Raw genomic sequence first — 9,731 nt, forward strand, 5'->3', positions numbered from 1 at the left:
TATGCCCCCTGTATTTTAACATAGGGGGTGTATACTTATGCCCCCTGTATTTTAACATAGGGGGGTGTATACTTATAGACACTGTATTTTAAGGAAGAACATTTATTCATTCACAAAGAAAATTGGTGTGCTTAAAAGGTTGGATTTCCATAATTCTTTTTGAATTAAGGCATTCAGATCAATTTCCAAAAGAAGTTTTTTTTCCTCTTTCTAATCAACTTTAGCATGGGGGTGTAAACTTTCTCAAGCCACTGTATATGCAGGTATTTTGAACACCTGCTGAAAAAAGCCGATGGACCCCTTTCCCATTGCCAGTAGACGGGTACGCCTGTATGCTTTTTTCTGGTGTTAACTTTTTTTCTGCTACAGCTCTCCAATACAAAACTGCAAACTCTGACTCTACCTAGACCAATCACTCTGCACTCACCGTCTTTCTTATTTGCTCCACCACACACTCACCAGAAACCTAACAGTAACTTCTGATTGGATGAGAATATTGTTCACTCTAGTTTACACTGTTGTCTTCCATGCCTTAGATAAACATGGCAAAAGTTGACTTCTGGGGACTAGGTTTTTACCTGCGGTGGACTTGGTGAATATTTTCCTTCAATTAGCCCAAAGCATGCTGGGATACGCTTCAGTATAATTGTGACAGTGAGTTCAGTATAATAGAATGCCACACCTGTCTCCAGTCTTGACATAATGGGACTGTGGTTGCTAAACTATGCCTATAACTAAGAAACCGTGTTGATGTGTTGGATTTGGTTGGAAATGAACACCTCAGACACATATTTGTTGTGAATACTTGCATAGACAAGTGGAAGTGTGTGTTTGAATGACACGAGAAAAGTCTGTCTAGTAGTAAGGCAGATTAAGAGAAACTTAATGCCTCCGCCAGACTTTCCAGCCTTTTATGTTTCCATAATAACATCAGAAAAAATCACAAAAAATACCTCAAATTAATATATGAATTCCCACAGAGACATACTGAGTCCTGGGGCCTGTTGCACGAAACCAGGATAAGGGAGTAAGCCGGGATATTCAAGTTATCCTGGATGAATTTAGCTTAGACAGTTTGTCTTTTATTTATATCGTGCTTTACATAGTAGGCTGCTCAAAGACACTTTACAGTAAACCCAGCACATTTATCACATAAAAACAGAAACATGAAGCTAGCATATTTAAAGCAATAAAAACACAGTGGAGCCTACAACTTTGTTTAAAAACAAAGGAAATAAAAAGTGGAGTGACTAGTTGGCTACATCCTTACACATTCAGTCGGGTCCGCTATGTTGGGCTTTTTCTCTCCGTTGGAGCCATATTTCCCTTTCTGCAGATTATATTCTTCCCCTCCTCGTTACTTTCCACTAGAAGCTGTTGCTCATTGGGTGAAACATATGGCGCATGCGTCTTCTCCATTCCTGCATCAGTAAATCTGTGCTCGATACCTTGGTCTATTTAAGAAAGAAGAAATCCGTGGACATGCACTTATCCCAGCTATCTACACCTGGCTCAACATAGCTTCACCTGTTAATCCTGGTTATCTACACCTGGCTGGACGTAGCTCCACCTGTTCATCCGGGCTATCTACACCTGGCTGGACGTAGCTTCACCTGTTAATCCTGGCTACACCTGGCTGGACGTAGCTCCACCTGTTCATCCAGGCTATCTACACCTGGCTGGACGTAGCTTCACCTGTTAATCCTGGTTATCTACACCTGGCTGGACGTAGCTTCACCTGTTAATCCTGGCTATCCACACCTGGCTGGACGTAGCTCCACCTGTTAATCCTGGCTATCTACACCTGGCTGGACGTAGCTCCACCTGTTCATCCGGGCTCGGCAAACGTGCAACCGATGAATTCGCGATGAGCGGATCACACCAAGTCAACTCATCCTATTCTACTTTCGTGCTACAGGCCCCGGGTCTATATCCTACCAAATATGTTTTCAATATAAGGTAGAAGTATGGTGGGTTCACTAATGCTTAGGCAGGTTCAACTTTTTGCTGATGAGGCTTCTGCATATATTTGGCATACTGCACTGGACATACTATGAATGGGGACATACTTCATAGTATTGTAGTATTGCCAGAGTTTCCCGTAGCATCTTGCAGCTGAGGCGGCCGCCTTAGCAACACACGCCTGCCGCCTTAATCCAATCCAGTCCACTTTATTTGTAAAGCACGATTTTAACAAACACTAGGTTTCCAACGTGTTCTAAAGATAATTCAGAATAAATAGATAACACAATAAAAGCACAATATAAAACTATAAGGTACAATAAAATGCTATGCCAGCATACGGTAAAGGTATACACATAAGATCAACACTCTACCTGGTGTTAAAAGCTAAAGAATGGAAATGATCGGTTACCATTTCTTTTCATTATTCTATCTTTTGGAAGGCTGGCTGCCAGAAATCACCACTTCTTAGCTAGTGAATGATATCCAATATATCGGTTGGTACACAGTATATTTAAAAAATTTTATCCAGATACACGTAACAAAACATAAACAGATTTAGTTATTTGTAGTTTTCTATGAGTTCTCATTAAAAATAATATGATACTGTTTTTGCAAATACAATTGATCACTTTCATTCCTCTGATCTTAACTATTGGCCATGGATTCCAAAACGTAGTGTAAAACTAGTAGTATTAAGGTGGTGGTAGTGGGGAAAAAAGGACGGAAATGTCAAATCTGTGTTAGTTTTTGACCTAGGAAGGTCAAACACAAGCGTTAATCAAAAAAAAAAAAAAAAGTTTTCATGGGCCTCAGCGGTCTCCTCTGGAAGCGCAGTCCTTCATTGCAACACCTAACTCATCGTGTGTTGGTGGCTTTTTGATGACTCCTGGTCCTTATTTGCTTCTAATTTTCAGTTTTCAGTCTTTATTACAAAAGGGTTTGACTTTGCTTTCTCACTGCAGTACATTTGTTCTGCACTGCTGGCATAAATCAGCCACTCACAAACCTGGCCATTTGTCCACTTTGTTGAAAAAGTCTTCTTTTACGTTTCTTTGTCTCATATTTTTGTTTGTTGTTCGATTCAGCCGGCCTCTTCACACCCCTAACGTGCCGCCACATTTTTAGCTAAAATTCAACGAAATGGCAGACAACAAAATGGCAGGTAGATTGACAGTGTTACCCGCCGGTCGCTAAATTCCCCCGCATGCGAATGCGGTGGTCGGGTGTTAATTTCAGGCCCTGGTGAGGAGTGTGTGGGCTGATGAGAACATTCCTCTTGGAGAAGATTCTATCTGCTGTTCTCGTGTTGTGAGATAGTTTAGTTTTACTTCAGAGAAATCCTTTCAGGTAGTTTACATAAATACCACACACGCTTCACTGCCCCTTCACCACAGTGTATCTCTGCTACAATCTCGCACCTAACTGTGTGTGTGCGTGTGTGTGTGTGTGTGTGTGAGAGAGAGAGAGTCTGTCTTTACTTTTTCAACACTTGGGGAAGCACTGCATCCTTGTGGAATTCAAGATTCAAAATCCTTTATTAATCCCCCACAGGAAATACACAGCAGCAGCTAGGGATGGGGGGGGCGGGGGGTAGCAGACACGCTTGAGATAAACAAAAACAAATATAGATAAAGAGAAAAAAAATATTTCATCCTGTCAAACGGTAGCTCTTACAGCTGGGCACTTCATCATGTCCCTCAATAAAATCAGAATGGTCCTAGTCTTTAGAACTATTGTCTGCTATTAAATATTAAAAATATAAAATCAACAACAGATAGAATAGATAAAGTCAAGCTGGTTAAAACTCACTTTAAACTAACTTCCACTCAACGCAGACTGGATTTGGTCACGTGTGTTACAGTCAGTGTTGGGTGAGTTACCTTATGATAAATCTGAATATTATAAGGAAATGGACACTTAATAAAACACATTATTAACAGAAACTGTACACACGTCTAAACTAGTTTAATGTGGGTGTGGGACAAAGTGAGACTAGCCTCCAATCAGATGCCATGTCTGTAGATATGAAGTCTAGTGGATCGATTCAAATAAAAACATACATGTTTTGGAACTATTGATATTTCTTTATTTATTATATTTCTTGCACCTCAACAGGCCACGACTGGGTAAAATTAAATAACGCTTGTTAAGCATTGTAGCAAAAATAAATGACAAATATATTCACTCTGTGTAGTGCAAATAACGTGAGAAAGTGGTTATACTTCAGCGCTGGTGTGTGCGTGGAGCCGGCGTGTGTGTGTGTGTGAGTGATAGAGCGAGGGAGAAGTGAAAGAGTGACAACTATTATTTTTGAAGCAAGTAGGCACTCTTAGTGAGAGAGACAAAGTGCCCGAAAAGAACATTAAAGCATTTAAACATGTTCTAGTACAAATGTAAAATACATGGCTGAACCTGAAAATGAAGTAGAGGTCTCCTTTAATACTACTGAATGTAAGGGAATAACTAGGCATACTTTATTATCTTTTTTAATTAAACAAAGCATAAAATGAAAACCAGTGAATTTACAAGAAATGTTTAAGAAAATAATGCAAATCCCTTTCAGTGTAAATCACAAGATTATTCAAAAGTAATATCAAAAGCAATACATAACTATATATTAAATATAACCAGAAAACTGTTACCAGGTCAACAAGTGTATAATAATATAAAAAAGAAAAGGATAACACTTAAATAAATATAATTAAAATCTCGACTTTTAAACCAATAATATTAATAATGTTATGTACTGTATGTATAATATTAATCACAGTATACTACAAATATGTTGTAGGATCCATTTGACCTGTTTTGGTTCATTAACTTTGATATGTGCTACTTTCTGCTGGCCATATGTGTTATTGCTTTCTATTTTTAGCTTCTACATCTCACATAATGAAGCATGCAAGGGGTAATGGCCACATGGTGACACTATATGCATCCAAAACTTTTTTCTTGACCTAATATACCATGAAATGTTTGATACACACTGCAGAGCAGCAGACTGTAAGCAGAACCACTGTGCAGAGGAAGGTAATGTTTGGGTTGCCAGGTTGAATTGAAAAGGTTCGGTTGTGACGCGCATGTGAACTGAGTCACACAGTCTAATGCCCCAACTGGCAACCACACAGGCAAAATGTGGGTTTAATCAAGACTCTCAGTTATAGGACTTTCCCTGGAAACATAACAAAACAAGGGCATGCTGGGAGACGGACGTTCATCCACACAATAAGAATTGTGTGGATGGCTAGATGGAGAGAATAGAAGAGAGATAGAGTGGCATCATCTGGCTGCAGCCTGTTCTTTTGTGTTTGCATGTTGACACTTGCAAGTAGGCACACACTCCACATTCTTGTACCTCTGTGCGTTCGTGCGTGTGTGTCTATAGCCGTTTTCTCATGAACTCTGGACCATGTCCGACAAATCAGATGCAGACCTAGGATCTGTACTGCATATGACATCCTCTGCCCTTAGATTCTAGGAATGGAAAAGGAAAGATTCTCCCCCAAAACCCTTCTAATATTAATGGTGTGATCACACAGTTTACAGCAGCTGGAGTTCTGTAGTGTGGGATGAAGGAGTGGGGTGGGAATGTGAAGTGTCTGGGAATCATATAATGTGGGCGATGTAGGAATGGTGTCACCTCTCAGTGTCCAGTTTGCAAAGTCGTTCAGTCACTTACGGTAAGACAAAGGAGCAGTAGGCCGAACACTGGACATGTGTTATTATTGTTAATATTGTTATTATCAACCCAGGAAAGAAAGGCAAAGAGACAGCAAGAGAGATACCTGAGCTACCATCCATTGATTGGGATTGAACAATACTTGAGATCTGACAGAAATCTGAGTGAACTACTCTCCACTAGGGGTGGGGGGGGGGGAATCATACATACAGCAAAGTATCGTGATATTTTCTGTGGCAATACTGTATCGAAACACAAGTGCAAATTATCGATCTTTTATTGTATATGTGTTGGTCAGTTTATCTCATTTTGCAACTATAAAAATCAAGTGGTATGAACAAAAATGTATCTTTTTAGATAAACCAGATGTTGACAAATGTTTCCTTTTGGGGGCAACATTTGAAATTGGGAAAAATTTGAAGTTGTAAAAAAGGATATAAATTGCAATATGTCGCAGAATATTGCAAAATGTATAAAATGGCAATAACATTGTATCGGGAGGCGTCTGGTGATTCCCACCCCTACTCTCCAAGCTCCACACTCTAACAAGTGATGATAGAAATCAAGCTTAACTGAGAATTAAAGGATAGGTTCACATTGCTTAAGTCTATCTTAAAACAATACTCCCGTGCCCACATGTAAACAGTTTGGGTGGCTGGAACCAATGTTCCAATGTAACGGCTCGATTTTACCCCAAAACGGACGCGTACATGGACAGCTGTGGACGCAATGGACACATAGTAGCTCTTTTTACACTCCGCTTTAAGGACACTTTCCAAACATGCACAGTTGATCGCTACGGCGCCACCTGTAGCAGAGTGGCCGTGTGGACATGTCGGGACAAGTCCGTGCGGACACAACAAAATGTCTTTGGTTGGCATTTACACAGTCTGTATCGGTCGTCAGACAATCCGGAAAAAACGGAGGTCTGGCTACACAACACATACATTCTAGGATAGGGTTGTTTGAATGTCTTTAAACCAATCCCAATCGCCTTGGGCTGCGGTGAAGTCTGGACCCAGCAACGGGGCTCTGCTAGGAAGAAACTAGTTTGGGTGGAACATGTGCAAAAAAAAGAGCCAAATACAATATTAAATGAAGTTAACTGTTCATACAACACAGTGACGTGAGCTATTTAAATTAGCTGGATACATGGTTAAATCTCATTGGCACTTACCATTGTATCCCACCAATTGGTCTCAAAACGTCCCAGTTAGAGAGGAAATGCCCTAATCATATTCGTTGTAAATCCTTACAATCATTCCCTGAAAGAAGCAAGCAGACCTGCCTTGTTGCACCACCCAAATTTTCTTTAAAACTTGCCATTTTAGGTGAGTAGCTTGCTAGCTCAAAGGCTGTTGTTTCCCGAACCGAGTTTGAGAACGGCAAAACGCACAGAAAGCGGAAGGTGATGGCAACACTCACAAATGTCGACACAAAACAAGTTCCCTCCCGACACTGTTTTGTTTTTGCAGGGGCAACGTCACGGCATCCTGCACCCAGAAGCAGAATAGTGACGTAGCCAGATTGTTTTAGAAGTGTGGACACTGCGATGCGAGATCACACAAGTCGACTCGGCATCTTCCAAAGCTATGGGGATTTTAGAGCATCAAATTCTCTCTTTGTCTTAGTACCCTTGCTTAAAATGTAACTTCGGAAGTTACCAGCTGACAATCACCATCACTTGAGTCATACAGCTCCATCTAGAGACACTTTTCACAACTCTTTACACGTATGCAGTCGTACACCCCAACACCTGGAAACACACGTTCACGTCTAAAAGTCCCCTTGACGCCCATAAATGGAGGTTTACTCCTTGACGCAGCGGGCCCAGGTTCGACTCTGACCTGCGGCCCCTTTCTGCATGTCATTCCCCCTCTCTGTCCCCTTTCATGTCTTAAGCTGTCCCGTAAAATTAAGGCCTAAAATGCCCCAAAAAGTCCCCTTTAGATGTTTTGTAAAAAGAATTGCCAGTAATGACAAACCCACAGAGACTTATCTCCAACTCTGAAGTTGCCCTCAGCTCTTATACCGTTTCTCTTTTTAATCGTTTTTTGTTTCTTTTCTTTTTTTTGGAACCTTGCAACGAAATGTCGCTCAACTGTAAATGTGAATGTGCCGTTGAATGACAAAAAGTCTAGGTCTGCAGAGCTTTAAGCCTCTTTCAGCTTTTGATTTTGGTTTGACAGCCTGCAAATTCTGCTATTATCAACCTGTTTTCCAGTAGTAGCAGCAGTTAAAAAGCTCTGAAAAAAAGCGTGTAGAGTGGTACTTGCGCAGCACCGAACAGCAAACAGACACAGTTAGAGACCTCCAAACCCAAAACAGCATAAAGAAGAGGGAATATGGTCCTGACATTAATGCTAATGTTGCTCTACGTCAGCTGCTTGTGTAAAAGGCAACTGTTTGCTACAGTGTTCATAAAGACAACGTTATGAGCTGATGATAGGTCTGATGTTGAAGAAGTATTGTATGTTAGTTATTACTTTCTCATTTTGTTGGATTTAACTGATTTGAAATGCTGCCCATTGCTTGCTGTTTGTTGCTCTTGCGGGGAACAGTGGCACAAAACCGTAAATTAAAAAGCATTAGACACGTGACATTATTGTCATCGAACAGTTAATTTTGTTGTTGAGTTACACAGCCAGCAGAAGATCTAACCAGGAAACAGTTACCCCCACAGGCCAGGAAATGCATCATCCTCTGACACACACACACACACACTCACACACACAGTGCCACGCCCCTCTGCACACACAGGCAGTGATATGACATCCTGCCCAGTTGTGTAACTGTGTCACTGCTGACTGCTGTGTCTCCACACCAGGTAAAGTACAGCGCTCTCCTTCCTGTTTTCAGCCCCTTTACACAGCTTCTAACTGGACCCGTCCTTTACTCTGGTAGTCGCACACTTGTTGATCTCTGTGTGTGTGTGTGTGTGTGTGTGTGTGTGTGTGTGTGTGTGTGTGTGTGTGTGTGTGTGTGTGTGTGTGTGTGTGTGTGTGTGTGTGTGTGTGTGTGTGTGTGTGTGTGTGTGTGTGTGTGTGTGTGTGTGTGTGTGTGTGTGTGAGAGAGAGAGAGAGAGAGTGTGTGTGTGAGTGCTTGTGTGTGAGAGAGAGAGAGTGTGTGTGTGTGTGTCCTTTCAACACTGCATCCTTTTCAGGGTTGGCACTTCAGATCTCAACATGTGAAAACTGGTTTAATGCTTGTCAGCTGTGAGTGTGTTGGCATCTCAGCACCGGTAACAGAGAGCAGAGTAAATAAACAGCATTCTAACTATGGTACAATGAAGTGGTTGTTGGAAATAATCATTTTCAATTAGGATTAATATGAACATATTCCGGCTGGTTTGATTGAATTGTTGTGGTACGTGATAATTTTTTACAGGACTGTTTCTATTTTAGCCTTTTATGTCTGATGTTGAATGAACAGCTGTCGATCATCAGCATAGTTGAAAATAATCCCCGTTCATATGTCTGCATACATTTGGGGGTCAGTTGTAATCCTTATACTTACCAGTGTGTAACACTGTGACACAACATTTCCTTATCAGGAAGTACATAACACTTACAGCCTGTTTTAAAATCAGTGTCACTGTGTTAACCATATCATTTGATCGGAATTAAGATGTACAATGGTGTGAAAAAGTGTTTGCCCCCTTCCTCATTTCCTGTTCCTTTGCATGTTTGTCACACTTAAGTGTTTCGGAACATCAAACCAATTTAAACAATAGTCAAGGACAACACAAGTAAACACAAAAAGCAATTTGTAAATGAAGGTGTTTATTATTAAAGGTGAAAAAAAATCCGAACCATCATGGCCCTGTGTGAAAAAGTGATTGCCCCCCTTGTTAAAACATACTATAACTGTGGTTGTCCACATCTGAGTTCAATTTCTCTAGCCACACCCAGGCCTGATTATTGCCACACCTGTTTACAATCAAGGCATCACTTAAATAGTAGCTGCTTGACACAGTAAGGTCCACCAGAAGATCCTTAAAAGGTACACCTCATGCCGAGACCCAAAGAAATTCAGGAACAATTGAGAAAGAAAGTAATTGAGATCTATCAATCTGGAAAGGGTTATA

General features: G+C 40.9%; 1 protein-coding gene across 2 annotated transcripts in view; it reads left to right on the forward strand.

Moving 5' to 3' along the window:
- sept12 (septin 12) overlaps positions 1 to 9,731 on the forward strand; it is a 66,763-nt gene that overhangs the window by 31,110 nt on the left and 25,922 nt on the right. The window contains exon 1 of one of the 2 annotated variants that reach the window (XM_034894065.1): positions 8,372 to 8,471. The exons of the other annotated variant lie outside the window; for it this stretch is intronic. The gene's annotated coding sequence lies outside the window, so the exon portion shown is untranslated. Of the gene's footprint in view, positions 1 to 8,371; positions 8,472 to 9,731 lie in introns of those variants that run through there. 2 annotated transcript variants of the gene reach the window in all.

The sequence above is a fragment of the Etheostoma cragini genome, chromosome 15 (assembly GCF_013103735.1).
Source record: "Etheostoma cragini isolate CJK2018 chromosome 15, CSU_Ecrag_1.0, whole genome shotgun sequence".
Classification (NCBI taxonomy): domain Eukaryota; kingdom Metazoa; phylum Chordata; class Actinopteri; order Perciformes; family Percidae; genus Etheostoma; species Etheostoma cragini.